The sequence below is a fragment of the Macaca thibetana genome, chromosome 10 (genome assembly GCF_024542745.1).
Source record: "Macaca thibetana thibetana isolate TM-01 chromosome 10, ASM2454274v1, whole genome shotgun sequence".
Lineage (NCBI taxonomy): Eukaryota > Metazoa > Chordata > Mammalia > Primates > Cercopithecidae > Macaca > Macaca thibetana.
This window is the reverse complement of record NC_065587.1, coordinates 62,225,347-62,251,797: the sequence shown is the minus strand read 5'-3', so window position 1 is coordinate 62,251,797 and position 26,451 is coordinate 62,225,347. Positions and strand designations below refer to the sequence as shown.

Below are 26,451 nucleotides of genomic sequence, written 5' to 3'. Positions count from 1 at the left end.
TCTCTCTCTCCTTCCTTCTTTCTTCCTTTTAAAAATTTTCTCATCCATCCATCTATCTGTCATCTATTCACCCAACACTTATTCACTTACTGAGTATCTATTGAATACAAGGTGCTGGATTGGGCTATAAAAGGAGGTCTATGCATTGGCATCAGTTTCTGTCTTCCCTGAGCTTCCAGTCCAGTAGGCCAGAGAAGACCCAAACGCAAACCAGACAACGTGAGCTTGGCTCTATTCAGCAGAGATAAAAAGCCATGCTGAGTGACAGAAAGGGAATTCCCCTTTCTGCTGGGGGTCCTGGGGCGGCTTCATAGCAGAGGTGGTATTTCATCAGGATCTCGAAAGACCCTGTCTTGATGACATTACAAGTGTCTTCATCTTTCAGGGGACCAGGAAGAGAAGTCTGGGGAGCCTTAAACACCATCTGGTCCACCTGGACGACCGCTGCGAGGAGGTTTACTTCTGTTTCTTTTTTTTTTTAATTTAAAAATATTTTTCATTTTGGTTTAGCGAAGGGGACCAAACGAAAGGAGGTTACCTTTAAATATCATGTGAAGAAATGCTGCAATCTCTTCTTGCACACCTCCAGGGCTGAAAAGCTCACTACCAGACAAGGAGAAAGACCTCTAGAACTCTACTGTGCTCCAGGAACTGAAAGGCACAAAGGGCTCTGTTTGATCTTCTGACCCCCAGGAACTGTCCATTACTGTTATCTTGGGGGTGGGGATGGTAGGAATAGTGCTTCAGACCCAGTGTGTCTGGCTCACATCCCAGCTTCCCAGTCATGAACTGTATGACCTGGAACAGGTTACTTCACCTCCCAAGGACTCAGTTTACTCATCCATAGTATGGGGATGGCAATTAGAATACCTCTCATGGGATTGTTACAAGGATCAAATGAGCTAACACATTCATGATGCTGAGTGAGTGAGTGTGAAATTATTGCTATTGCTGTTTTAGGTGGCTGTATTAGTCAGGGTTGCATCAGGCAGCTCAGTGGAGAGCATGAATCCAGGGAAATCGTGATAGTGGTTTGGAAGAGTTGAAAGTGCGTGGCTGGAGATTATCAATAGCAGAAAAAATGCTGTGGACCATATTCACCATTTGTCGAAGGCATCCTCTTTGGACTAGTGAGTGCTGCACAAGTAAACAGGATGCTGTGAGGGAAAGAACCCCAAGACTGGAGGCACAAAGACAGGAGTGATTTTTTTTTCAAGACAGGTCTCCCTGTGTCACCCAGGCTGGAGCGCAGTGGCATGATCATAGTTCATTGCTGCCTCCACCTCCAGGTTCAGGCGATCCTCTCACCTCAGCCTCCTGAGCAGCTGGGATTATAGGTGTGCACCATGCACCACCATGCCCTGCTAGTTTTGTGTATTTTTTGTAGAGATGGGGTTTCTCCATATGCCCAGGCTGGTCTCGAACTCCTGGGCTCAAGCAATCCTCCTACCTTGGCCTCCCAAAGTGCTGGGATTACAGGCGTGATCCTCCGTAACTGGCCAAAAGAGGAAGCAATGTTACAAGAAAGAATCCAGGAGCTGGGGCTGCCTAGAAGGAGCTGGAAGCACAGAGGGAGAGGCTGCCTTTCCAAAGACTAGAAACCAGGGAGGAGATGCAGCTAGTGGAGACCTTGCCCTGAGTAGAGGGAGCAGAAAAATACCCTGCTTCTCCCTCCCTCCTGCCCTGCAGTCTCTATGCGCTATTATCTAGGGAGACAAATCAAAGACAAGGAGGCCTGCCCTCCCAGCTTGCAGAGCCCAGAGGATCATTTTGTAGGGTATGTTCCTCACGATCCTATTCTGCAAGATACTTCTTTAGAAAAAGGTTCTTAGGCAAATCAGGCTTGGAAATGCTGTAGGCAAGAACTCTGTCCCGCAGGTCTGCCAGGCATGTTACTACAGTGAAGACAAACTGCAATCGTAGTTAAAAAGCCTAGGCTCTGTAGTCAGACTCAGTTCCCTCCTCTATCAAATGGGAATAGTAACAATATGTACTTTACAGGGCCATTCATTCATGTGTTAATTTATTCCTTAACTGAGTAGATACAGTGTGTCAGTCTCCAGGAATACGCTGGTGAGCAAGACAGACATGGTGTCAGTCCTCAAGAAGCTTACGTTCTAGAGGGATATAAGCTAATGAGGTAATGAATGTAAAGTGTTTAGCACACTGCCTGGAATATAGTAAACGCCCAATAGATGCTACCTTTAAAGGCTCTGAGAAGTCCTGCAATGGATACATCTTAAATCCAGGACTTTCCAAACATATCTGGCCAAGAAATCTGCCTCTTTTCCTCCCATAGTACCCTATTCCTATGTGGCAGCACTCACTCATCCAAAGAACATATTTTAGAAATGCTAGATGGGCAGATGTGGTCTATACACACACTTATACACAGAGACACACGAAGATACAAATATCAACTTCTTCTGGTAGCTAATGAAATATTAATAGGACTTTGAAGAAATGGGAATAGCTCATCTCTTGTTTCATTTTAAAATGACCACAGTTTGTATAAATCTTGTCTTGGAGGGTAGTAAGTGGAATTCACTTTGATGAGTTTGTTCTGAAAAATAAGGAGTCATTAATTAATTGATCCACTCAACAAGCATTTACAGCAGGTTCGGTCATTCTGTGCTGCCTGCATGGCACTGGGGAGACAGTCATTTTTTTTTTTTTTTTTTTTTTTTTTTTTTTTTTGACGGAGTCTTGATCTGTCACCCAGGCTGGAGTGCAGTGGCCAGATCTCAGCTCACTGCAAGCTCCGCCTCCCGGGTTTACGCCATTCTCCTGCCTCAGCCTCCCGAGTAGCTGGGACTACAGGCGCCCGCCACCTCGCCCGGCTAGTTTTTTGTATTTTTTAGTAGAGACGGGGTTTCACCGGGTTAGCCAGGATGGTCTCGATCTCCTGACCTTGTGATCCGCCCGTCTCGGCCTCCCAAAGTGCTGGGATTACAGGCTTGAGCCACCGCGTCCGGCCGGGACACAGTGATTCTAAAGCAATCTGTATCATCAAGATATGCCCCGTATATTGTGGCAGCCCTGCAAGAGGCTGCCTATGACCATCTGGGAGGGCTTCCAGGAAGAGGCGCTCTCTGAGTTGAGTCTAAAAAGGTGAATGGAAGTTTAGACTGGAAAGGGAGCTCTATAGGTATGGGTGTTCACTGTTCTTGGCCCTGACTCCTTGGGGTCAGAGTCAATTTTAGGTCCAAGAAGGTAGAAGATGGTCTGACCCCCATTGGTTTCTTCTCTACTTGTGTTGGGGGCTTGAGGGGTCATGAAAGGAGCACTGGGCTGGGAGTCAAGCAGCCATGGGAGCAAGTCCAGTGTCTCTTATCCACTACCATGTGACCCTGAGTAACTCGCTCCCTCTCTACAAGCCTCAGCCTTCTCATCAGTGAATTGGGGCTGGCAGAGATTACCTCACTGGGCTGATGTGAAGAGCAGGGGAGGCGATGGATGAGGAAGTGCTCTGTAAGCTGCTGAGTGCTGTACACTGCAAAGCTCTATGTATATGCAACACATTGGCTGCATGTCTTGGCTCAAGACCCGGTTCGCAGTAGGGGCAGAAAGAATTGTTGAACCAAATTCTTCCGCCACATTTTGGGCTCTGTTCCTCTGTCTCTTGAAATCGTTTTGGTCTTCCCAGGTCCCTTATTAATATACCAACACTCTGAAAGGTGTTAATCCTTATTAGCTAATATCTTAGTGCTGGCACTTTCATTAGCAGTTAACACCTTTAGTTAGCAGCTAACTCCGTAACGGGAATCACCTGGCATTCATCTGCGAGAAGAACTTTCAGGAATGGGGCCAGGAGGGGCTCTTGGTGGTTTTGGAGCACAAGGGGGCCATGAGAGAAGAAAAGATCGTCCAGGAGAGACATCTCTGACAGAGCTATTTTGCCAAAGGAAAATTCCATTGCCTGTCCACTAGACTGAGACCCCTAGAGAATGGTACCCTGAATCATCTCTGCTGCCTTGTCTAGCAGAGAGGCTTTGGGCAAACTACTTAACCATTATAAGCCTCAGGTTACTCCTCTATTAAATGGGGATACTCAACCATACAGTGTTGGGTCATCATGGCTAATGTCATGTTTCTCAAATTTGCTGTGTATTTGCAGGTGGTACATAAAATTTTCATTTTAAGAGTGAAACATTTTTTATTCATCAACTTAAATAAACTTATGCCGGGTATCAAACGACCTTCCCTCAAATCTCAAGGATTTTCAACAATAAGGATTTATTTTTGGCACATGCTACTTGGCCATCAGGTAGCTTTGGGTCTGCCTTGATTCTGCTCCACGTTGTCATTCTGGGAACCAATTTGAAGGGGTGGCCCTGCCTAGAACATGCTAGTAACATGGCAGCAGAAGGATCAACAGCAGAACCCCACAATGACTCTTAAAGCTTCCATTCAGAGGTGGCATCCAACAGTTCTGCTCACATTTCATTGGCCAAAGCAAGTCACATGGCCAGATCTGATGGTGATGAGGTTGGGAAGCATACACCTTTGCAGGGAGGGACCTGGTAAGGAGGGGCCATGAGTATTGTTGAATAATAATACTATCTAGTGCAGTACTGATTTTCACGTATATTAGAAAACTAGGCCAGACGTGGTGACTCAAGCCTGTAATCCCAGAACTTTGGGAGGCTGAGGCGGGTGGATTACCTGAGGTCAGGAGTTTGAGACCAGCCTTGTCAACGTGGAGAAACCCCTGTCTCTACTAAAAATACAAAATTAGCTGGGTGTGGTGGTGGACACCTGAAGTTCCAGCTACTTGGGAGGCTGAGGCAGGAGAATCACTTGAACATGGGAGGCAGAGGTTGTAGTGAGCTGAGATTTTGCCACTGTGCTCCAGCCTGGGCAACAGAGTGAGATGCTGTCTCAAAAAAAGAAAATGACTGTCCATATATACAGTACACATATATAGAGAGAGCAAGAGAGAGAGAATGATAAAACAAATGTGGCAGAATGCATACAATTGGCAGGCCTGGGTAAAGGAGTATATGGACATTTTTTGCAACTTTCTTGTAAAGTTTGAAATCATTTTAAAATAAAAGATTCCTTGTGGGTAATGATAATGGAGAAAAAAAATCCCCAAGAAATAAAATAAGTTAAGTTCCATATATATATTTCGTATCTAACCATGATGTTATGGATCTGATTTCTTTTTTTTTTTTTTTTTTTGAGATGGAATCTTGCTCTGTCACCCAGGCTGGAGGGCAGTGGCGCGATCTCGACTCACTGCAACCTCCACCTCCTGGGTGCAATTGATTCTCCTGCCTCAACTTCCAGAGCAGCTGAGATTCCAGGCATGTGCCACCATGCCCGGCTAATTTTTGTATTTTTAGGCAGACGTGGTTTCGCCATGTTGGCCAGTCTTTTCTGGAACGCCTGGCCTCAGGTGATCCGTCTGCCTCAGCCTCCCAAAGTGCTAGGGTTGCAGACGGATCTGATTTCTTAAGGTGAGGCAAAGGTAGAGAGAATTAAAACTAGCTGAGCTAATTTAAAGAATATTAAACAACAGAAGCCAGCTGCAAGTGGGACTTACACCTCCCATGAGGCATTTGATGTTCCTCACACTTCATCAGGGGTCCTTTGGCGGGCAGCCCCGTTCTCATTCTTTCTTTCCATACCCCCTTATTGAGCACCTACTGTGTGCTAGGCACCTGTTGGGCACTGAGGAGACAATAGTGAATGATACGAGGCAGACACAGGTCCTCCCTGGAGAGGCTCACAGTCTCATGGAGGTGTTGGGGTGGGAAGACACCCAGTGAGTGATCTAGGGAGCCCGGTGCCAGCTGCTGTTGTCCCTGTGGGGAGAGACAGGCTGTGTAGTGGCTCACCATGGGCAGTTGGTGTTGAGGGAACCATCACATGCTATGCTTCCTAACAAGGGACAGTTGTGTCACTGGGTCTAAATAACAGTGTCTCTGTGTGAGCAGGGGGCAGGCAGTGGATAGTCAAAGTCACAGTACACACTGCACACCTTCCTGGATGCTTATTTGTTGCCGAAATTTGTTGTCATGGGGGCTGGAGAACTTACTGTTTTTATATTAATAGAAACAGAAGGACTGGGAAGGGGCACAAGAGCATGTTTTAGGATGATTAAAATGTTCACTTTCTTAGGCTGGGCACGGTGGCTCATGCCCGTAATCCCAGCACTTTGGGAGGCCAAGGTGGGTGGATCGCTTGAGGTCAGGAGTTCAAGACCAGCCTAGCCAAAAAGGTGAAATCTCATCTCTACTAAAAATACAAAAATTAGCTGGGCATGGTGGCAGGCACCTGTAATCCCAGCTACTCAGGAGGCTGAGGCAGGAGAATTGTTTGAACCCGGGAGGCAGAGTTTGCGGTGAGCCGAGATTGCACCACTGCACTCCAGCCTGGGTGACAGAGCGAGACTCCGTCTCAAAAAAATTTTCAAAAAGCTTATTTTCTTGATCATCGTGGCAGTTACATGGTTGTATAAATTTCAAAACTCACTGAAATGTACACTTTAAATGGATGAGTTTTCCCATATGTAAATTACACTCCAATAAAGTCGATTTCAAGATAATTTTTTACAGGAGTATGAAAATTATACATTATTTTGGAGAGGCTCAGAGAAGTTGAGTAACTTGCTCAGGATCACAAAACTACTGACAGGAGGTGCAGGAAAAGAGACCTGGGTATGCCTGACCCCAGAATTAACTACAATTGGCACATGCCTTTCATAAAAAAAAAAAAAAAGCCACTTCCATTTTGAAAAGCAACATTCTCAAACAGCATAATCTACCACAGGCATAAAGATTTTGGAATTAGAAGGGAATTAAGTGACCCCAGAGTTCTGTCTCCTTCCTCCTCTGCCCAATGACACACATAGATGCCCTGCCCTTGTCTTTGGCCTTGATTGACCTCTGGGTCAAGCCCTTGAGAGTCACCCTGGACACTTGCATCTACTCTTCTTCTTTTTTTTTTTTTTGAGATGGAGTCTTGCTCTGTCTCCCACGCTGGAGTGCTGGGATTACAGGTGTGAGCCACGGTGCCCAGCCCACTTCCATCTATTGTTGTATTCTTGTACCAGTCAAGCCTCCCTCACTCTCAGCCTCTGTCTCCTCTTTTCTGCCCTGGCCCTGGGGTTTTGGAGGCTCGGCCCACCTTGTCCTACACTAGCTAAACATCCTTGTGTCACCCTTGCTGTTTATTCTTCCACAGTCTGGGAGACCAGGAGGGGACCCTTTGTTCTGGGTGGGAAGCAGGACCAGTTGAGAGGGTTTGCCATTGACCTACTTTATAGGTGAATAAAGAAGGCTCAGAGAGGTAGAGGACCTGCCTAAGGTTACACACTTTGCACGGGATAGAGCCTGAACCCACCCAGATCTGTCTGATTCCAGATCCCGGGCCCTTACCCAGGAAGACAGGAGGAGGCCAAGTCATGAGGCTGAGGGTTGGGTGGGGGGAAGGCAGAGGGTGTGATAAGTCTCTTCCAAACTCCCCTCATTCCAGAATCAGCTCTGTCAACAGCTTAGAAAACCCCAGTCCCTGAAGGGACAGGCTGCCAGGGCCTCTTGCCGAGTGACTGCAGACCGCATTTTTCTTAATCTTAATTGAAAACTGCTCAAGTAGAAAAATCATTTCACTGCTTCATCTCAGAAAGGAAAAGAAGAAGGGAGAAGGGAGGGCTTGGGTTGGGGGATGGAGGATTTAGCCAGAGAGGAAAGGCCGTGGCTATCGAGGGCTTGGTCCCTACCTGCCCAGGGCCTGCCACCGGGCCTTGCCCCATTGGGCCTCCCTGAGCCCCAGGGCCTGGGGGGCGGGGTCTGCCAGGCTGCTGGTGCTGTCAGTTATAAGTACGATGGTCACACCATACACCTCGCAGACCCTCGGCCGGGCTCCCAGGACAATGAAACACCGTCAGATGCAGGGCTAGGAACGAGGGGTTTCTAGTTCCTCCCTGCCTCCTCTTCCTCTTTCATTCATTCCTTCCCTCCTTCAACCAATATTTATTGAGCATCTGAAATGTGTCTGCTACTGTTCCAGAATATACAAATAGCCCCTGCCCTCCTGGAATGCACTGTCTAGCAGGGAAGGCGAATGATCAGATAAATAGAGAAAAACACACTGAATTTAGCTCCCAAGAAACGGGGAGAGTGGGGTGAGCAATTATTCTATAGGTACGGATGGGAATTGTGATTTAGGCTGAGCACTCAGGGAGGGTCTCCTGGAGGAAGCGGTATTTCAGCAAAGGCACAAAGGTGGGTAGGTGTTATCCAGGCAAAGGCAGAGGTGGGGTCAGTGGTGGGTGTGGGATGGCACCCCCAGGACAGAGGGAGGTGCTGGAGAGGCTAGACTCTTAAGCAAGACTGATTGGGTTCAAATTCCAGTTTTGTCACTAGCCAGCTGAGTGATCCTGGAACAAGTTAACTAACCTCTCTGTGCCTTAATTTTCTCATTTGTAAACACAGGATTATTGTGAGGATTAAGTGGGTTTACATACATAATATGCTACAATGGTGCCTGGACAGGCTGTTTAGCTAAGCAAGCAAACAAAAAGCCCCAGCAAGTGCAAAGCCACTAGGGCAGGGAACTGCAAAGTGAGTCATTGAAGTCAACAAAGGAACAGGCTTTAGCTCAGGGCAAACAGACTGGGTACACCCGGTGGAAATCCATGCTGTGCCCCAGAAAAAATGGAGGCTAAAATCCTGTGTCTGCCGGGTAGTGATAGCAAACCTGCGTTGGTACCTTCTACCCCTCTCTTCATGGCATCCCTGTAACCTTGGGAAGAATCCTTGCTTATCCTCACTTTACAGATGAGCACACTGAGGCCCAGAGAGGCCAAGTGACTAGTCCAAGGTCACACAGCTGGGGCTGAGCCCAGGTTGGCTACCTCCAGAGCCCAAGTCTCTTGTCACTGTGCTCTACTGCCTCAATTCCAAGATGTGACAGAAATGGCATCTTATCTAGGTTTGACTATTTGTTGAGCACAGGCTGTGTGTTGCATACTGGGTTACACATGCCACACAGGAAGCAATTTCTAAGATGCAGCCGAGGTAGGGCAGTCATACAATACTTTTCCTGAACTGAATCACTTTGGACAGTGAAAGTGGCACTCTTCCAGGACAGCATGTGTCAAATGGAACCCAGGGTCACCCCAAGCCTGGGGCAGGTGATCAACAGCATGGAATCAGGTAGACTTGGCTGGCTTAGTGCCCTTGGGCAAGTCACTTAACTTCTCTGAACCTGTTTCTCCATATGGGGGTAACAATCCCTAGCTCCTGGAATTGTGAAGATCAAATGAGACCATGGGATGGCAGATACGATACTGAGCCCAGTACCTGGCATGGAGTAGGCCTTCAGTGAATGGTCGACATTATTATGTAATACACAATCAGTGGATTTCCCTCTGTCTCTGTCTGTCTCTTTACCCATGTCCCTGTTTCTCAGGTTTTCCCCTCCAATTCCCTTACCCCTTCCAGGACCCAAGTCTAATCTGATTTGCTGTGTGTCCTTGACCAAAAATGTCTTCCATTCTCTGGGCCTGCTCTCTCCACCCAGCTAGAATGCTTCAACGAGTCTGCTGGGGTCCCACCTCTCCCCCTTCCTCTCTTGGCTGGCCTTGCTGTCCCGCCATCCATCCCCAGGCTCATTTTACAGGTCAGTTCCCTTTAATGAGCAGGGCTTGGAGCCTTTTCCCTCACAAAATGGAAACTGCGGGTTCATCAAAATCTCATTAACCTCCATTTTTCTGGTGGCCCTGCAGGGGTCAGGCCTGTCTCAGGATGGGGGTGCCACCTCCCAGCGGGCCAGGGTCCAGGGCTGTCTGGGGCTGGGGTTGGATGGGGCTACTGGTTTGCTGGTTTCAGACAATATTCAGGCCGCAGCGTCCAGCCCTGCCACCTGGGGGGAAGAGGAGACAGGGGGCCTTCGGCACTTTAATTTGAAAACTTGCCATGGGACCGAGGGATTTTGGGAGCAAAGGAGAATGGCTGGCTTCCAGTGAATTAATGCTTTGCTTGTAACTGGCAATTTTCTCCACTTTCACGTCACCTGGCTCTTCTTCTTCTTCTTTCATTTGATCTTACTTGGAAGGGTAATGAGGCCTACCTACCACTGTCTCCTCCATCATGGTCTGAATTTTTCATCTAGGGCTTGTCTAAGCCTGGCCCTGCCCATGTGCGTGGGCTCTGGAGGAGCTTGGTAGTGAGGGTTTCCCTGCAGGATTCTGGGATCCTCTTACTAACCAGGGGGCCACGGGAAATTTGCTTAGGCTCTCTTAGCCTCACTTACCTCCTCTATTCTGAGAATAAAATGAGATAATGTATTTAGTGCCTGGCAAACACTTTGAAAAACATGGTAGCAGTTTCTTCTAAACTTAAATGTGTACTTACCATTTAGTCAAGAGAAATAAAAACACATGTCTACCGAAGACCTGTATGCAAATGTTTGCAACAGCTTTATCCTTCTTCTTTTTTTTTTTTTTTTTTGAGATAGAGTTTCACTCTGTCACCCAGGCTGGGGTGCAGTGGTATGATCTTGGCTCACTGCAACCTCTGCCTTCTGGGTTCAAGTGATTCTCCTGCCTCAGCCTCCGAAGTAGCTGGGATTATAGGCATATGCAACCCCAACAGGCTAATTTTTGTATTTTTAGTAGAGACGGGGTTTCTCCATGTTGGCCAGGCTGGTCTTGAACTCCTGACGTTGTGATCTGCCTGCCTCAGCCTCCCAAAGTGCTGGGATTACAGGTGTGAGCCACCGCGCCTGGACATAACAGCTTTATTCATAATTGCCCTGAACTAGAAACAACCCAAAGGTCCATCAACTGGTGAATAGATCAATAAATTGCAGTTCATCCATATGTTGGAATACCAGGTGCAGGGAAAAGAAACCTACGACTGATGTCCACAATGACACGAATTAATTTCAAAAGCATTCTGTGAAGTGAAAGAGGCAGACTCCAATGGCTAAATAGCAGGTGATTCTGTTTAATGACAACCTGGAAAAAGCCAAACTGTAGGCACAGAAATGAAATCAGTGGTTGCCAGGGGCTAGGGAAGGGTGAGGGGATCCACTGCAAAGGGGCACAGGCAACTTTCTGGGGCTAAGAAATGTTCAGTATCTTTTTGTTGTTGTTGGTGGTGGTGGTGGTGTTTTTAGAGATGGGGGTCTCGCCATGTTGCCGAGGCTGGTCTCGAGCTCCTGGGCTCAAGTGCAGGCAGGAGTGCAGTGGCACGATCTCAGCTCACCACAACATTCGCTTCTGGGTTCAAGCTATTCTCCTGCCTCAGCCTCCCGAGTAGCTGGGATTACAGGCGTGAGCCTCTGCACCCAGCCAAATATTCAATATCTTGATTGTGGTGGTGAGTATACTGGTGAACATGTCTTTCAAAACTCACCCAAGTGCACACTTTAAACGGATGAATCTTATTGTATGGAAATTATATCCCAGTAAACCTCACTTTAAAACATAATGCTAGCCAGTAAAACTGTCAGTTAATTTTAATTTTTTTTAGACAGGTGTTATTAGTCCATTTTCATACTGCTGTAAAGAACTGCCCAAGACTGGGTAATTTATAAAGGAAAGAGGTTTAACTGGCTCACAGTTCAGCATGGCAGGAGAGGCCTCAGGAAACTTACAATCGTTGCAGAAGATGAAGAGGAAGCAAGCACCTTCTTCACAGGGTGGCAGAAGGAGAAGTGCCAAGTGAAGGGGAAAGAGCCCCTTATAAAACCATCAGCTCACGTGAGAACTCACTCATTATAGCAAGAACAGCATGGGGGAGACCACCCCCCTGATTCAATTACGTCCACCTGGTCTTTCTCTTGACATGTGGGGATTACAGGGATTACAATTCAAGATGAGATCTGGGTGGGGGACACAAAGCCTAACCATATCATTCTGCCCCTGCCTCCTCCCAAACTCATGTTCCTTTCACACTTCAAAACCAATCATGCCTTCCCAACAGTCCCCCAAAGTCTTAATTTATTCCAGCATTAACCCAAAAGCCCAAGTCCAAAGTTTCATCTGAGACAAGGCAAGTCCCTATTGCCTATGAGTAAAATCAAAAGCAAGTTAGTTACTTCCTAGATAAAATGGGGGTACAGGCATTGGGTAAATACACCCATTCCAAATGGGAGAAATTGGCCAAAACAAAGGGGCTACAGGCCCATGCAAGTCTGAAATCCAGTGGGGCAGACAAATGTTAAAGCTCCAAAATGATCTCCTTTGATTCCGTATCTCACATCCAGGTCACATTGATGCAAAAGATGGGCTCCTGCGGCCTTTGGCAACTCCATCCTGTGGCTTTGCAGGGTACAGCCCTGCTCCCAGCTGCTTTCATGGGCTGGTATTGAGTGTCTGTGGCTTTTCCAGGTGCACGATGCCAGCTGTCAGTGGACCTACCATTCTGGGGTCTGGAGGACAGTGGCCCTCTTCTCACAGCTCCACTAGCTAGTGCACCAGTGGGGACTCTATGTGGGGGCTCTGACTCCACATTTCCCCTCCACAGTGCCCTAGCAGAGGTTCTCCATGAGAGCTCCATCCCTGCAGCAAACCTCTTCCTGGACATCCAGGTATTTCTATACATCCTTTGAAATCTAGGCAGAGATTCCAAATCTCAGTTCTTGACTTCTGTGTATCCACAGTCCCAATACCATGTGTAAGCCACCAAGGCTTGGGGCTTGCACTCTCTGAAGCAATGGACTGAGCTGTACATTGCCCCCTTTTAGCCATGGCTGGGATGTTGGGCACCAAGTCCTGAGACTGCACAAAGCAGCAAGGCCCTGGGCCTCGTCCAAGAAACCATTTTTAGCTCCTAATCCTCTGGGCCTGTGATGGGAGGGGTTGCTGTGAAGATCTCTGACATGTCCTGGAGACATTTTCCCCATTGTCTTGGTAATTAACATTTGGCTCTTCATTATTTATGCAAGTTTCTGCAGGCTGCTTGAATTTCTCCTCAGAAAATGTTTTTTCTTTTCTGTCACATCATCAGGCTGGTCTCGAACTCCTGGACTCAAGGAATCTGCCAACCTTGGCATCCCAAAGTGCTAGGATTACAGACATAAGCCACTGTGCACAACCTAATTTTAAAATTTATTTTACTTTTTAAATTGAGGTATGGCGTACAAATAGTACACTACACCATAAAGAACCCGAATCTTGTGTCTACATCTTGAAGACTTTTTACATTTTTGTACATCCCATGCAGATCAATGCATGAAACATTTCCAGGCCCTCTTACTCCCTCACTCCCCCTCCAAGGCCACAACCCTCAAAGTTAACCAATATTTTGACATCTCTCACCACAGGCTAGTTTTGTGAGATTTTGGATCTCCTATGAATAGAGTCATGCTGAATGTAGTTGTTTGTGTTTGGCTGTTGGTGAGGTATCGAAGTCATCTTCTGAAAACACAAATCAGATCATGTCATGTCTTAATTAAGAGCCTTCCAATGTCTTCTCAGTAACCTTTAAGTAGAATCCCAAGCACTTTCCCTGTCTGCCAAACTATGCATGTCCTGCCCACACCATGGACCAGCTGCCCTGGAGTCCTCTCCAGCCACACAGAGCTTCCTCCAGTTCTTTGAGTGCACCCAGCTCTTTCCAGCTGTGAGGTCCTCACCTTTGCTGATTCTTCTATGTGCAATGTCCTTCTGTGGGCCAGATTTCTCCCTGTCCTTTGGGTCTCTGCTGAGTGGCCTTCCCCAAACCCTACCCCAATGGGTTCCTGACTTCCACTCCACTTCCATCTCTGCACCTGTTGGTTCCTCTGTAACCCTCATCATGGTTCACAATTGCTCCTTTGTTTGTGGGTCAATTGTCTTTCTCCCTGCTGAGGTTGAGAGTTAGACAAGGCTGGGTCTAACCTGTCTGCATGACCTAGGTGCCCAGTCCAGTGCTAGGCACATGCTTGTGCTTAACATGTGTTGGCTGAATCAATACATGAAAATCACCATCAATTCAGAATGTGGCTTCTCATGCACCTTCTCATTTGCTCCTCACAATATCAGCAAAGGAGCAAGGTGTCATCAGTTCTCTCCTCAGCAGAAGAACTTGGAGAAGTTGGCCGGGCAGGGTGGCTTGTGCCTATAATCCCAACACTTTGGGAGGCTGAGGCGCGTGGATCACCTGAGGTCAGGAGTTCAAGACCAGCCTGGCCAACATGGTGAAACCCCACCTCTACTAAAAATACAAAATTAACTGGGCATGGTGGGACCTGCCTGTAATCCCAGCTACTCAGAAGGCTGATGCAGGAGAATTGCTTGAACCCGGGAGGCATAGGTTGCAGTGAGCGGAGATCATGCCATTGACAGTTAACTCCAGCCTGAGTGACAAGAGTGAAACTCCATCTCAGGAGAAAAAAAAAAGAACTTGGAGAAGGAGAAGTTGATCTGGTTGCTCAGGTCACATACCAATCATGGCTGAGCTGGAACCTATCACTCCCTTCCTTCCCCCTTTCCACCTCCTGATGCCAGCAGAGCCTGCCTGTGGCTCTCACGCATCATTCTGTGGTGGTCATTGTTAAATTAGAGTAGAACTTAAGTACCATAAAATCTCAAGTGCACAGTTTGGTGGATTTTTGCTTAGGTATACACTCAGAGAACACCCACCTAGATTAGGATGTAGAACCTTTCTAGCATCTTAGAAGGGGTCCCTCATAATGGAGCTGGTTTTGAACTTCATATTCATGGACTCGTTCGGTATGACCTCTTGTGTCTGGCTTCTCTCACTCAACACAAAATCTGGAGAGTCATCATGTTGCTGCATGGACCAGTAGCTTGTTTTTTAAATGCCACATAGTATTCCACTGTATGAATATATCACAATTTGTTTATATCCCTTCTGTTGATGGGCATTTGAGCTGTTTCCAGGTTTCAGCAATTATCAATAAAGCTTCTGTGAACATTCTTTTAGTAGACATACACACGTATTTCTCTTGGGCATATATCCAGGACTGAAGTGGTTGGGTCTTTCAGTGGGCATGTGGTTAGCTTTCCTAAATACTGCCAGTTTTCCTAAATGGTTGTACTTCATGCATTCTAGGAACCCAGCAGCCAGAAGTTTCAGTGCTGACTTCCCTGCAGCTCCAGCCTTGCCGAGATTGAAGTCACCATGGCCACACTGCCACCAGGTGCTGGGACCCTGAGCCACCCTGCTCCATTAGCAATCATAGCAGGGAGAAGGGGGCCGGTGAGAGTAGTCCAACCTTTTCTGCTGAGAGGCTGGCTGGCTTGCTGAGCCCAGCAGAGGTTAGGTCACTTTGCATTTTCCTCTCCAATGATCTCAGCTCTTAGGGGCAATTAGCCCTCAGTAGAGCAAGGAGCTCAGCATACTAACCAGATCTGGCCTAGCTGGGAGAGCGTTTTTTTCCCCCTGCCTGGGCTGAAGCCCTGCCTTGCAGATGGATAGGCTGAGTGGAGAGCTAGAGGAGGAGAGCAACCTTTACTACTGCCCATGTGCACCGTGTTAGTGTTTTGGGTCACCAGATGCTCTTCAGCGGGGAAACGGGAGCAGCATCTGGTGCCACCCTGCTGATGTATGCCTCAAGAGGGGCACCATCACTCCTGGTTGCTGTTTTCTTCTCCAAGCAGCTCTGCCCATCACACAATATCCTGTTCAATGTAGTGCTGTTTGTAACAGTCCTAAGGTGAAAATAAGCTAAAAGACTGGGCACGGTGGCTCACACCTGTAATCCCACCGCTTTGAGAGGCCAAGACAGGTGGATCACTTGAGGTCAGGAGTTCAAGACCAGCCTGGCCAACATGGTGAAACCCCATCTCTACTAAAAATACAAAAATTATCTGGGTGTGATTGCACACACCTGTAATCCCAGCTACTTGGGAAGCTGAGGTGGGAGAATCGCTTGAACCGGGGAGGTGGAGGTTGTAGTGAGCTGAGATCATGCCACTGCACTCCAGCCTGGGTGACAGAGTGAGACTCCATCTCAAAATTAAAAAAGAAAAGAAAACAAGCTAAAAGTCCACTGGAAGAGGACTGATGAAATAAATTACATGTTACATCCTATTAAATATACAATGGATATTCTGTAGCCATTATGAACAGGAATAAGATGTATTAACATCATGTGTCCCTAATATGACACCCTGAGATGGGAACAATATCGCTCTTGGGTTATGCTTGCCAAAAAGGCATAAGCTCAATCTAATTGTGAGAAAATCAGGCAAACTCAAATTGATGGACACTCTACAAATAAACTGACCAGTACTTATCAAAAGTGTCAAGGTCAGGAAAGACAAGGAAAGTCTGAGGAATTATCACAGATTGGAGGAGAGCACAGAGACATGACAACGAAACACAGCGTAGGATCCTGGACTGGCTCCTGGAACAGAAAAAGAACAGTTGTGGAAAAACAAGCAAAATTCCAATTAGACCTGAAGATTGCTTAATGATATTGTACCAATGTTAATTTTCTGGCTTTGATGACTATTCTACGGTTATATAACATGTTGACATTAGGGGAAGCTGAGTGAGGAATACATGAGAGCTCTCTGTATTTATTTATTTATGTGTTTTTTTTTTTTTTTTTTTTTTTTTTTTTGCGACCAAGTTTCATTGTCGCCCAGCCTGCTATGCAATGGCGCGATCACAGCTCACTGCAACCTCTGCCTTCCGGGTTCTGCAACCTCTGCCTCCCAGGTTCAAGCGAATCTTCTGCCTCAGCCTCCCGAGGAACTGGGATTACAGGCGTTCACCACAACGCCCAGCTAACTTTTGTATTTTGAGTAGAGATGGGCATTCACCATGTTGGCCAGGCTAGTCTTGAACTCCTGACTTCAGGTGGTCTGCCCACCCTGGCCTCCCAAAGTGCTGGGATTATAGGCGTAAGCCAAAGCACCTGGCTATTGCTTTTCTATAAATTTAAAATTATTTCAAAATAAAAAGTTTAAAGTAAAGTTGATGGTATAGATCAGGACTTCTTAACCTTTGCTGTGCCATGGCCTTTTGGGTGCAGCCCATGAACCTTTTCTCGGAATAATGGTTTTAAACATATAAAATTAGATGTTTAAGATTTCCAAGAAGACCAATTATCTTAAAATACAGTTATCAAAATATTTTAAAATTTCTTATGTAGAAATACACATGCTTCTTTATTAATATATTCATTAACAAGATGTGGTGGCAGGTGTAATAACCACTGTAATTTCAAAGCAGTGATGAGTGTAAACAGTATTTCAAAATAGCTGCAACAATGATAATTTGGTACGGAAATATCTACCATCACTATGGTAGTGAAGTCACAGATACTGTTAATGCTACTGCAGCTTGTTGCTTATATTCAAATGGAAGGAAATGAGAAATCTCAGTTACAAGTTAGTGAAAATAAGGGTATAATTTTTTCCTGTTCAAGTTCACAGACCCCCGGAATTCTATTTGCAGTCTGGCAGTATCTGTTACATCCCTGATGTAAATGTATATTTATTGAACTGGAAAGAGGCTCATAATATATTAGTAATGGGGGTGGGGGAAGCAAGTTATCAATCAATACATACAGTAGAATCCCATTTTCGTAAATTAAAAATGTCACTGTGTGTGTGTGCATTGCATATTCATTCAACAAGCATTCCATGATCACCCACCGTGAACCAGACTCTGAGAATATAACAATGAAAAAGAAAGACGTGGTTTTTACCTTCCCAGAGCAGGGCAGCTAGAAACATGAATAACTTGCAACAAAGTGGTGTGTCATTATTTGTTTTTTCCTCTTGTTTTGTTTTTTTGAGACAGAGTCTTGCTCTGTCGCCCAGGCTGGAGTGCAGTGGTGCGATTTTGGCTCACTGCAACCTCTGCCTCCCTGGTTCAAGAGATTTTTCTGCCTCAGCCTCCTGAGTAGCTGGGATTACAGGTGCCCACCAACGCGCCCAGCTAATTTTTGTATTTTTAGTAGGGACGAGGTTTCACCATGTTGGTCAGGCTGGTCTTAAACCCCTGACCTCAAGTGATCCACCCGCCTTGGCCTCTCAAAATGCTCAGATTACAGGCGTGAGCCACTGCGCTTGACTTGCTTTTTCTTTTTGCTTCTGTATATTTCCTAATTTTTTATGAACACGCATTTTGGGGAAAATATTTTTCAAAACAAAGGATAAAGCTCGTCTTTATCCCAAGCTGCATCCTCTCTGCAGGTAACACTCCCTATTGCCCCTAGGTCTGCCCTCTTGTGTCCCCAAAAATCTCATCCCCACTCCAGTGTCCCACCATAGCCATTAAGATCAGGCAGATAGCAACCTACAGGCCTTCCTTTCTCCAAGCTGACCACCCCCGGGTTCTCTGATGGGTTCTCACCCAACATCATTTCCAACCTGTTTACCATCTATCACGGTGACCTTTCTTGGGACCTGCCCTGTTTTTTTTTCACATTCCTCTTATAGTGTGGCATTCAGAGCTGAGCTCCAGATGGGGTCTGCCTCACTCAGATTGCAAAGAGATATCACCTCCACCCTTCCACATGTCATACTTCTATTTATGCCACCTAAGAAAACAATCATTTTAAAAAATAGCTTTATTTACATATAACTCACTTACCGTATATATTAGTTTTCTACTGATGCTGCAACAAATTACCACACACTTAGCGGCTTAAAGTAACACAAATTTACTATCTTGTTCCATGGATCAGAAGTGTGACACAAATCTCACTGGACAAAGATTGAGGCGTTGGCAGGGCTGAGTTTCTTTCTGAAGGCACTAGGGGAGAATGGGTTTCCTTTGCCCTTCCCAGCTTCTAGAGGCCACCTGCCCTCCTTGGCTCATCGCTCCCTTCCTCCATCTTCAAGGCCAACAACACTGGGCTGAGTTTTTCTCAAGATGCTGCCTCTCTGGTTCTCTCTTCATATTCCATCTTCTACTTTTAAGGTCGTTTGTGATTACATTGAGCTTAGCTGGGTAATCCAGGCTAACCTTCCTGTCTTAAAGTCAGCTAATTAGCAACTGAATTAATCTCATCTGCAAACTTAATTCTTCTTTGCCATGTATCCTAACATATTCACAGGCTCGGAAGTTTAGGACATAGACATCTTTAAGGGGTCATTATTCTGTCTACCACATCATACAATTCGTTCATGTAAAATGTACAATTCAATGATTTTTAGTATATTCACAGGGTTGACGGCAACCACCATAATCAGGTTTAGAACATTTTCATCACCTGGAAAAGAGACGTGCAGCGATGAGCAGTTCTCCCATTTCCTCCCACCTCCCCTAGGCTTAGGCAGCTGCTAGTCTACTTTCTACCTCATAGACTTGCCTATCCCAGGCATTTCATATGAATGGAATCACACAATATGCAGTTCTTTGTGACTGGCTTCTTTCACCTAGCATAATGTTGTATCATGTATCAGCACCGTATCCCTTTTTATTGCCAATAATATTCCACTGTATGCATATACTACATTTTATTTACCCATTCGTCATTGATAGACATATGGGTTGTTCCCACTTTTTGACTACTGTGAATAATACTCCTATAAACATTTGTGTACAAATTTTTGTGTGAGCGTATGTTTTCATTTCTTTTTCTTTCTTTTCTTTTTTTTTTTGAGACGAAGTTTCACTCTTGTTGCCTAGGCTGGAGTGCAGTGGCACAATCTCGGTTCACTGCACCCTCTGCCTCCCAGGTTCAAGTGATTCTCCTGCCTCAGCCTCCCGAGTAGCTGGAATTACAGGCTCCTGCCACCATACCTGGCTAATTTTTGCATTTTTAGTAGAGATGGGGTTTCACCGTGTTGGCCAGGCTGGTCTCGAACTCCTGACCTCAGGTGATCCACCTGCCTCAGCCTCCCAAAGTGCTTGGATTACAGGTGTGAGCCACCACACCCTTCCTGTTTTCATTTCTCTTAGGTGTACACCTAGGATTGGAATTGCTGGGTCATATGGTAATGTTATGTTTAATATTTTGAGGAACTACTACACTATTTTTAAAGCAGATGCACAATTTTACATTTCTACCAGCAGCGTATGAGGGATCCAATTTCTTCATAACCATGTCAACACTTGCTATCTGTTTTTTATTTATTTATTTTTTATTTTTTTACTTATAACCATCCTAGCGGGTGTGAAGTAGTATCTTGTGTCGATTTGCATTTCCCTCATGATTAAGGAAGTTGAGCATCTTTTCATGTGCTTAGTCCTTTGTATATTTTCTTTGGAGAACTGCCTATTCAGATTCCTTACCCATTTAAAAAACTGAGTTGGTTATTTTATTATTGAGTTGTAAGAATTCTTCATATATTCTGGGTATGTTACAGGAAAGGCGTCCCGATCCAGATCCCAAGAGAGGGACCTTGGATTTCACCCAAGAAAGAATCCAGGGCGAGTCCGCAGTGCAAAGTGAAAGCAAGTTTATTAAGAAAGTAAAGGAATAAAAGAATGGCTACTCCATAGAGCAGACTCGAGGGCTGCTGCTTGCCCGTTTTTATAGTTATTTCTTGCGGATATGCTAAACAAGGGGTGGGTTATTCATCCCTCCCTTTTCAGACCATATAAGGTAACTTCCTGATGTTGCCATGGCATTCGTAAACTGTCAGGGTGCTGGTGGGGGTGTAGCAGCGAGGACGACCAGAGGTCACTCTCACAGACATTTTGGTTTTGGAGGGTTTTGGCCGGCTCCCTTACTGAAACCTGTTTCAACAGCAAGGTCTTTATGATCTGTATTTTGTGCTGACTTCCTATCTCATCCTGTGACTTAGAATGCCTTAACCATCGGGGAATGCAGCCCATTAGGTTTCAGCCTCATTTTACCCAGCTCCTGTTTAAGATGGAGTTGCTGTGGTTCACACGCTTCTAAAAGATACAAGTTCCTTATCAGATGTATGAGTTGCAAATATTTTCCCCCATTCTATGGGTTGTCTTTTCACTTTTTCACTTTCTTTTCTTTTTTTTTTTTGAGGCGGAGTTGTGCTCTGTCGCCCAGGCTGGGATGCAGTGGTGCATCTCAGCTCAACCTCCCAAGTTCAAGCAATTCTCCCTGCCTCAGCCTCTCGAGTAGCTGGGATTACAGGTGCCTGCCACCACGCCCGGTTAATTTTTGTATTTTTTAGTAGAGACGGGGTTTCACTATGTTGGCCAGGCTGGTCTTGAACTCCTGAACTTAGGTGATCCGCTTGCCTCGGCCTCCCAAAGTACTGGGATTACAGGCATAAGCCACCATGCCTGGACTTTTTCAGTTTCTTGATAATATAATTTGTGTCACAAATGTTTTCTAGTTTTGATGAAGTTGAATGTATCTATTTTTTCTTTTGTCATTTGTGCTTTTAGGTATCTATGGGACCATTGCTTAACCCAAGGTGATAAAGATTCACTCCTGTGATTTTTTTTCTAAGAGTTTTTATAGTTTTAGCTTTTACACTTATGGCTATGATCCATTGTGTTAGTCCATTTTCATGCTGCTGATAAAGACATACCTGAAACTGGGCAATTTCCTAAAGAAAGAAGTTTAATGGTTTCACATGGCTGGGGAGGCCGCACAATCATGGTGGAAGGCAAGGAGAAGCAAGTGACATCTTACATGGATGGCAGCAGGCAAAGAGAGAGAACTTATGCAGTGGAACTCCTCTTTATAAAACCATCAGATCTCATGAGAGTTATTCACTATCACGAGAACAGCACGGGAAAGACTTGCCCCATGATTCAATTATCTCCTATCAGGTCACTCCCACAACACGTGGGAATTCAAGATGAGATTTGGGTGGGGACACAGCCGAAACATATGGTTCATTTTGAGTTAATTTTGCATACGGTATGAGTTAGGGGTCCAATTTCATTCTTTGGATGTGTATATCCAGTTGTTCCAGCACCCTTTGTGAAAAAGGTGATTATTTCTTCACTGGCACTTTTGTTGAAAATCAATTGATCATAAAAGTAAGAGTTTATTTTTGGACTATTGATTCTGTTCTGTTGATTTTTTTTTTTTTTTTTTTTTTTAAATCAGAAGGTGTGACTTCTCCAATTTTGTTCTTCTTTTTCAAAATTCTTTTGGTGATTTGGGACAATTTGCAATTCCATATGAATTTTAGGATCAGCTTGTCATTTTCTGGAAAAAAAATCCAGCTGGAATTTTGATAGAAATTTTATTGAATCTGTAGATTCATTTAGAGAATATTACCATCTTAACAATATTAAGTCTTTTGATCCATGAACATGGGATGTTTCCATTTATACAGGTCTTATTTAATTTTTTTCAACAATATTTTATATTGCTGGAATGTAAGTTTTGTAGTTCTACAAGTTTTGTAGTTCTTTCGTTAAAGTTATTCCTAAGAATTTTATTCTTTCTGATGCTATCATAAATGGATTTTTAAAAAGTTTTGTTGTTCTTTTTGTTAAGCAAGACTACAAGTTTTGTAGTTCTTTTGTTAAAGTTATTCCTAAGGATTTTATTCTTTCTGATGCTATCATAAATGGATTTTTAAAAAATTTCATTTTGTACTGTTCATTGCTAGGGTACAGAAATACAATTGATTTTTTATATTGATTTTGTATCCTGCAACCTTGCTGAATTTATTTATTAGTTCTATTTTCTATTTTTTGTAGGGATGAGGTCTTGCTATGATGCTGATCTCAAATTCCTGGCTTCGAGTGATCCTCCTGCCTTGGCCTCCCAAAGTGCTGGGATTACAGGTGTGAGCCACCATCCCTTGGTCCACGTATTAGTTCTAATAGGCTTTTGTTTTTGTTTGTTTTTAGATTTCTTAGGATTTTCTATATACAAGATCATGTCATCTGCAAATAGAGAGAGTTTTACTTCTTCCTTTCCAGTCTAGATGCCTTTTATTTCTTTTTCTTGATTGCTATGGCTAGGACCTCCCATACAGTCTTAAATAGAAGTGATGAGAGAAACATACTTGTCTTGTTCCTGATCTTAGGAGAAAAATGCCTTTAGTCACATTAGATATGTCAGGAGTGGGTTGTTTTTTTTTGAGATAGCCTTTATCAGATCGAGTAAGTGCCCTTCTTTTTTAAATTTGAGACAGAGTCTGGCTCTGTCACCCAGGTTGGAGTGCAGTGACATGATCTCGTCTCACTGCACCTCTGCCCAATGGATTCAAATGGTTTTCCTGCCTCAGCCTCCTGAATAGCTGGGATTACAGGTGTGCACCACCACACCTGGCTGATTTTTTTTTTATTTTTAGTAGAGAAAGTATTTCACCATGTTGGCCAGGCTGTTCTTAAACTCCAGACCTCAAGTGAAATGCCCGCCTTGGCCTCCCAAAGTGCTGGGATAACAGGCATGAGCCACTGCACTCGGCCTGAAGTTCCCTTCTGTTCCTAGTTTATTGAATTTTTTTTTATCATGAAAGGTATTAAATTTTGTCAAGTGCTTTTCCTGGATTTATTGGGATGATCATGGTTTTTCATCCTTTATCCTATTGATATGATGTATTACATTAATTGATTTTCATACCTTAAGCCAACTTTGCATTCCTGGAATAAATCCCACTTTGTTATAGTGTCTTATCCTTTTTGTATGTTGCTTGATTTGTGTTTCTAGTACTTTGTTGAGGAGTTTTCCATATATATTCTGTCTTTATTTCAATAAAGAAATTAGTCTGTAGTTTTCTTTCCTTGCAATGTCTTTAATCATCATTTTTATAAAGCTACATCATACTATCTCTTTTTTTTTTACAATTAATTTTCTTTATTTTTGGAAATTTTATTTCATTTCATTTCTTTGGCTGTGAACACATCATGCTGTTGATGGCAATTTTGTTTGTTATCTGCAGTTCCCTCCTGCACTGGCCGATATATTAGAAGACCTGGAGTGAACCTGAACCCGTAACACAATCGCATGGTGCAGTTTTGAATTTGTATTCTCTGGACTTCAGTCTCCTCTTCTGTAATTATGAGATTGTAAGCTCTTCAAAATTACAGTCTTTTTTTTCTTTCTGTTCTCACAAGCTGTTCTCAATTTATAGAGTTTTATAGCTAGCATGTATTCCCAGTCCAGGGCTCTTTCCCTGGGATCAAGTCTGAAAGGGTCTTCAATGTCCTGCTGATAAATAAGAAAGATCAGTGCTTTTAAAACAATGCACATATGAACATGTGTATGAATCACCAGGGACTCTTACATGCAGATGCTCATTCCATAGATCTAGACTCTGCATCTCTCACAAGCTCTTGGGTAATGTTAATGCTGCTCGTCTATGGACGCCACTTTGAGTAACAAGGAACCAGAATATAGTTTCCTAAGCTTCAGTCACATAAGAGCCAATTTCATATTTTTTTGCCATATTCTTCTTTCATCTATACAATTAAAAATATATTTTTCTTTTAATTAACTAGCAACTAAATCCCATCTTTGGGTAAAATTTAGACTAATTCTAGGCAATAATATACATCAAACCATACGTGTTAGATTCTCTCTCTCTCTCTCTATACATATATATATATATATATATATATATTTTTTTTTTTTTTTTTTTTTTTTTTTACGCGGAGTCTCGCTCTGTCACCCAGGCTGAAGTGCAGTGGTGTGATCTCAGCTTACTGCAACCTCTGCCTCCTGGGTTCAAGCAATTATCCTGCCCTAGCCTCTCAAGTAGGTGGGATTACAGGCATGCACCGTCTTTAAACACCACCACACTTTAATTGGACACTTTTGACTTGCATCTCATAATTTTGTCCCCCAACCTTTTTTTTTTTTTTTTTTTGAGACAGAGTCTCACTGTGTCACCAGGCTGGAGTGCAGTGGCATGATCTCGGCTCACTGCAACCTCTGCCTCCCAGGTTCAAGCGATTCTCTTGCCTCAGCCTCTGGAGTAGCTGGGACTACAGGCGCCTGCCACCACACCCAGTTAATTTTTGTATTTTTAGTAGAGATGGGGTTTCACTATGTTGGCCAGGCTGGTCTTGATCTCTTGACCTCATGATCCACCCACCTCGGCCTCCCAAAGTGCTGGGATTACAGGTGTAAGCCACTGCACCCGGCCTATTTTGCCCCCATTTTTCTCTGCTGCAATTTGGCCAGTGATTCCTGTCTTTCCCTCTATTATCCACCCTGATTAACTCAGCTGCACCTGTCAGCCTTTATTCCTGCGAGCTAGAGCGGGTGGAGCGAGGCGTGCTGAAGAAGTCATTAAAATGCATGAATTTGATCATGTTCACTCTTTCCTTTCCAGAGCATAGGGGGCTAAGTCCCTGGGTCCCATATCTGAGCTTCATTTGGCAGGTCTGGGGCTCATGGCCTGGGGCGAGAAGGCCTATGGGAACCAGCAGCAGCAACCTGCAGACTTCATCTGGTGGACACTACTCGGGGCTGGGTCTCCGAGATCCTGTAAGTTTCTCTTGGGCTGTCTGACACCATCCACTGCAGGAAGCAGGAATGAGGTTGTTCAGTGAATTTTCCCTGTATTCTCTGGAAGAGGTGCTTATAAAGATGGAATAAGGCTGGTTTAGAGAATTTTGATTCCTCTTGCTTCTGCTTGTTTATTTCTTCCAGCCTCTTTGTCTTCATCTGTAAAATAGGGATAATAATAACTGCCCATATGAGGTGGGAGGTGCAGTAGTGAATAATTCAGGTTTTGGGCCCAGAGCAGCGGCTCACGTCTGTAGTCCCAGCACTTTGGGAGGCCGAGGCAGGCAGATCACCTGAGGTCGGAAGTTCGAGGCCAACCTGGCCAACATGGTGAAACCCCGTCTCTACTAAAAATACAAAAATTAGCTGGGCATGGTGGCTCACACCTGTAGACCCATCTACTCGGGAGGCTGAGGCAGGAGAATCGCTTGAATCTGGGAGGCAGAGTTTGCAGTGAGCTGACATTGAACCACTGCACTCCAGCCTGGGTGACAGAGCAAGACTCCATCTCAAAAAAACAAAAACAAAAACAAAACAAAAACAAAAACAAAAAAACAGGTTTTGATGTCCAACAGGCTGGTTCTGTCATTTATAACGTGTAGGACCTGGAGCAAATCATTTTACTCCCTGTAAAGTGGAGATAACACCTGCTTTCTAGGGACAGTGCAGGAGGATGAAGGAGCGCTGAGCCAGTGACTAACACAGGCTGAGCACTCACTGGATGGCAGCAACTGTCATTATCATCATTATCACATCACCATCATCATTACGCTATAAAAGACTGGCAAATCTGGCATATTTTGGTACTTAACATTTGTTTCCTCTTCCTTTCTCCCTACCTTTCTCCCTCCTTTTCTTCCTTCCTCCTTTTTCCCTGTCTTCTCACCTTCTTTTATTCCTCTTGTTCTCACTTTCTTCTCGTCCTTCTTTGGTACATCTGGTGGCAGCTGCAAGGAACAGCAGGAGCTTACACAGGGAAAGGAGATGTGGTCAGATCCTGGGGGGACTCGAATGTCAGAGGGAGTCTGATCTTTAGCCTAGGGGCAATAGTGAGTCACTCAAGCCTGCGGTGGAGCAGAAACAAGGTGTAGTGAAAGTGGGGAAGTGAACCTGGCAGCAGAGATTAGGAAGCAGCTGTGAGGGCAGAAGCTGGAGCAAGAGAGGTGAGCTATC

At 44.8% G+C, this 26,451-nt stretch overlaps 2 protein-coding genes across 2 annotated transcripts in view; both read left to right on the top strand.

The window, feature by feature from the left end:
* VSTM2L (V-set and transmembrane domain containing 2 like) overlaps nucleotides 1-26,451 on the top strand; it is a 381,776-nt gene that overhangs the window by 74,847 nt on the left and 280,478 nt on the right. The window lies entirely within an intron of this gene.
* Nucleotides 7,781-26,451, top strand: part of CTNNBL1 (catenin beta like 1) — a 225,823-nt gene continuing 207,152 nt past the window's right edge. Inside the window, exon 1 of the mRNA XM_050807117.1 lies at nucleotides 7,781-7,790. The gene's annotated coding sequence lies outside the window, so the exon portion shown is untranslated. The remainder of the gene's footprint in view (nucleotides 7,791-26,451) is intronic.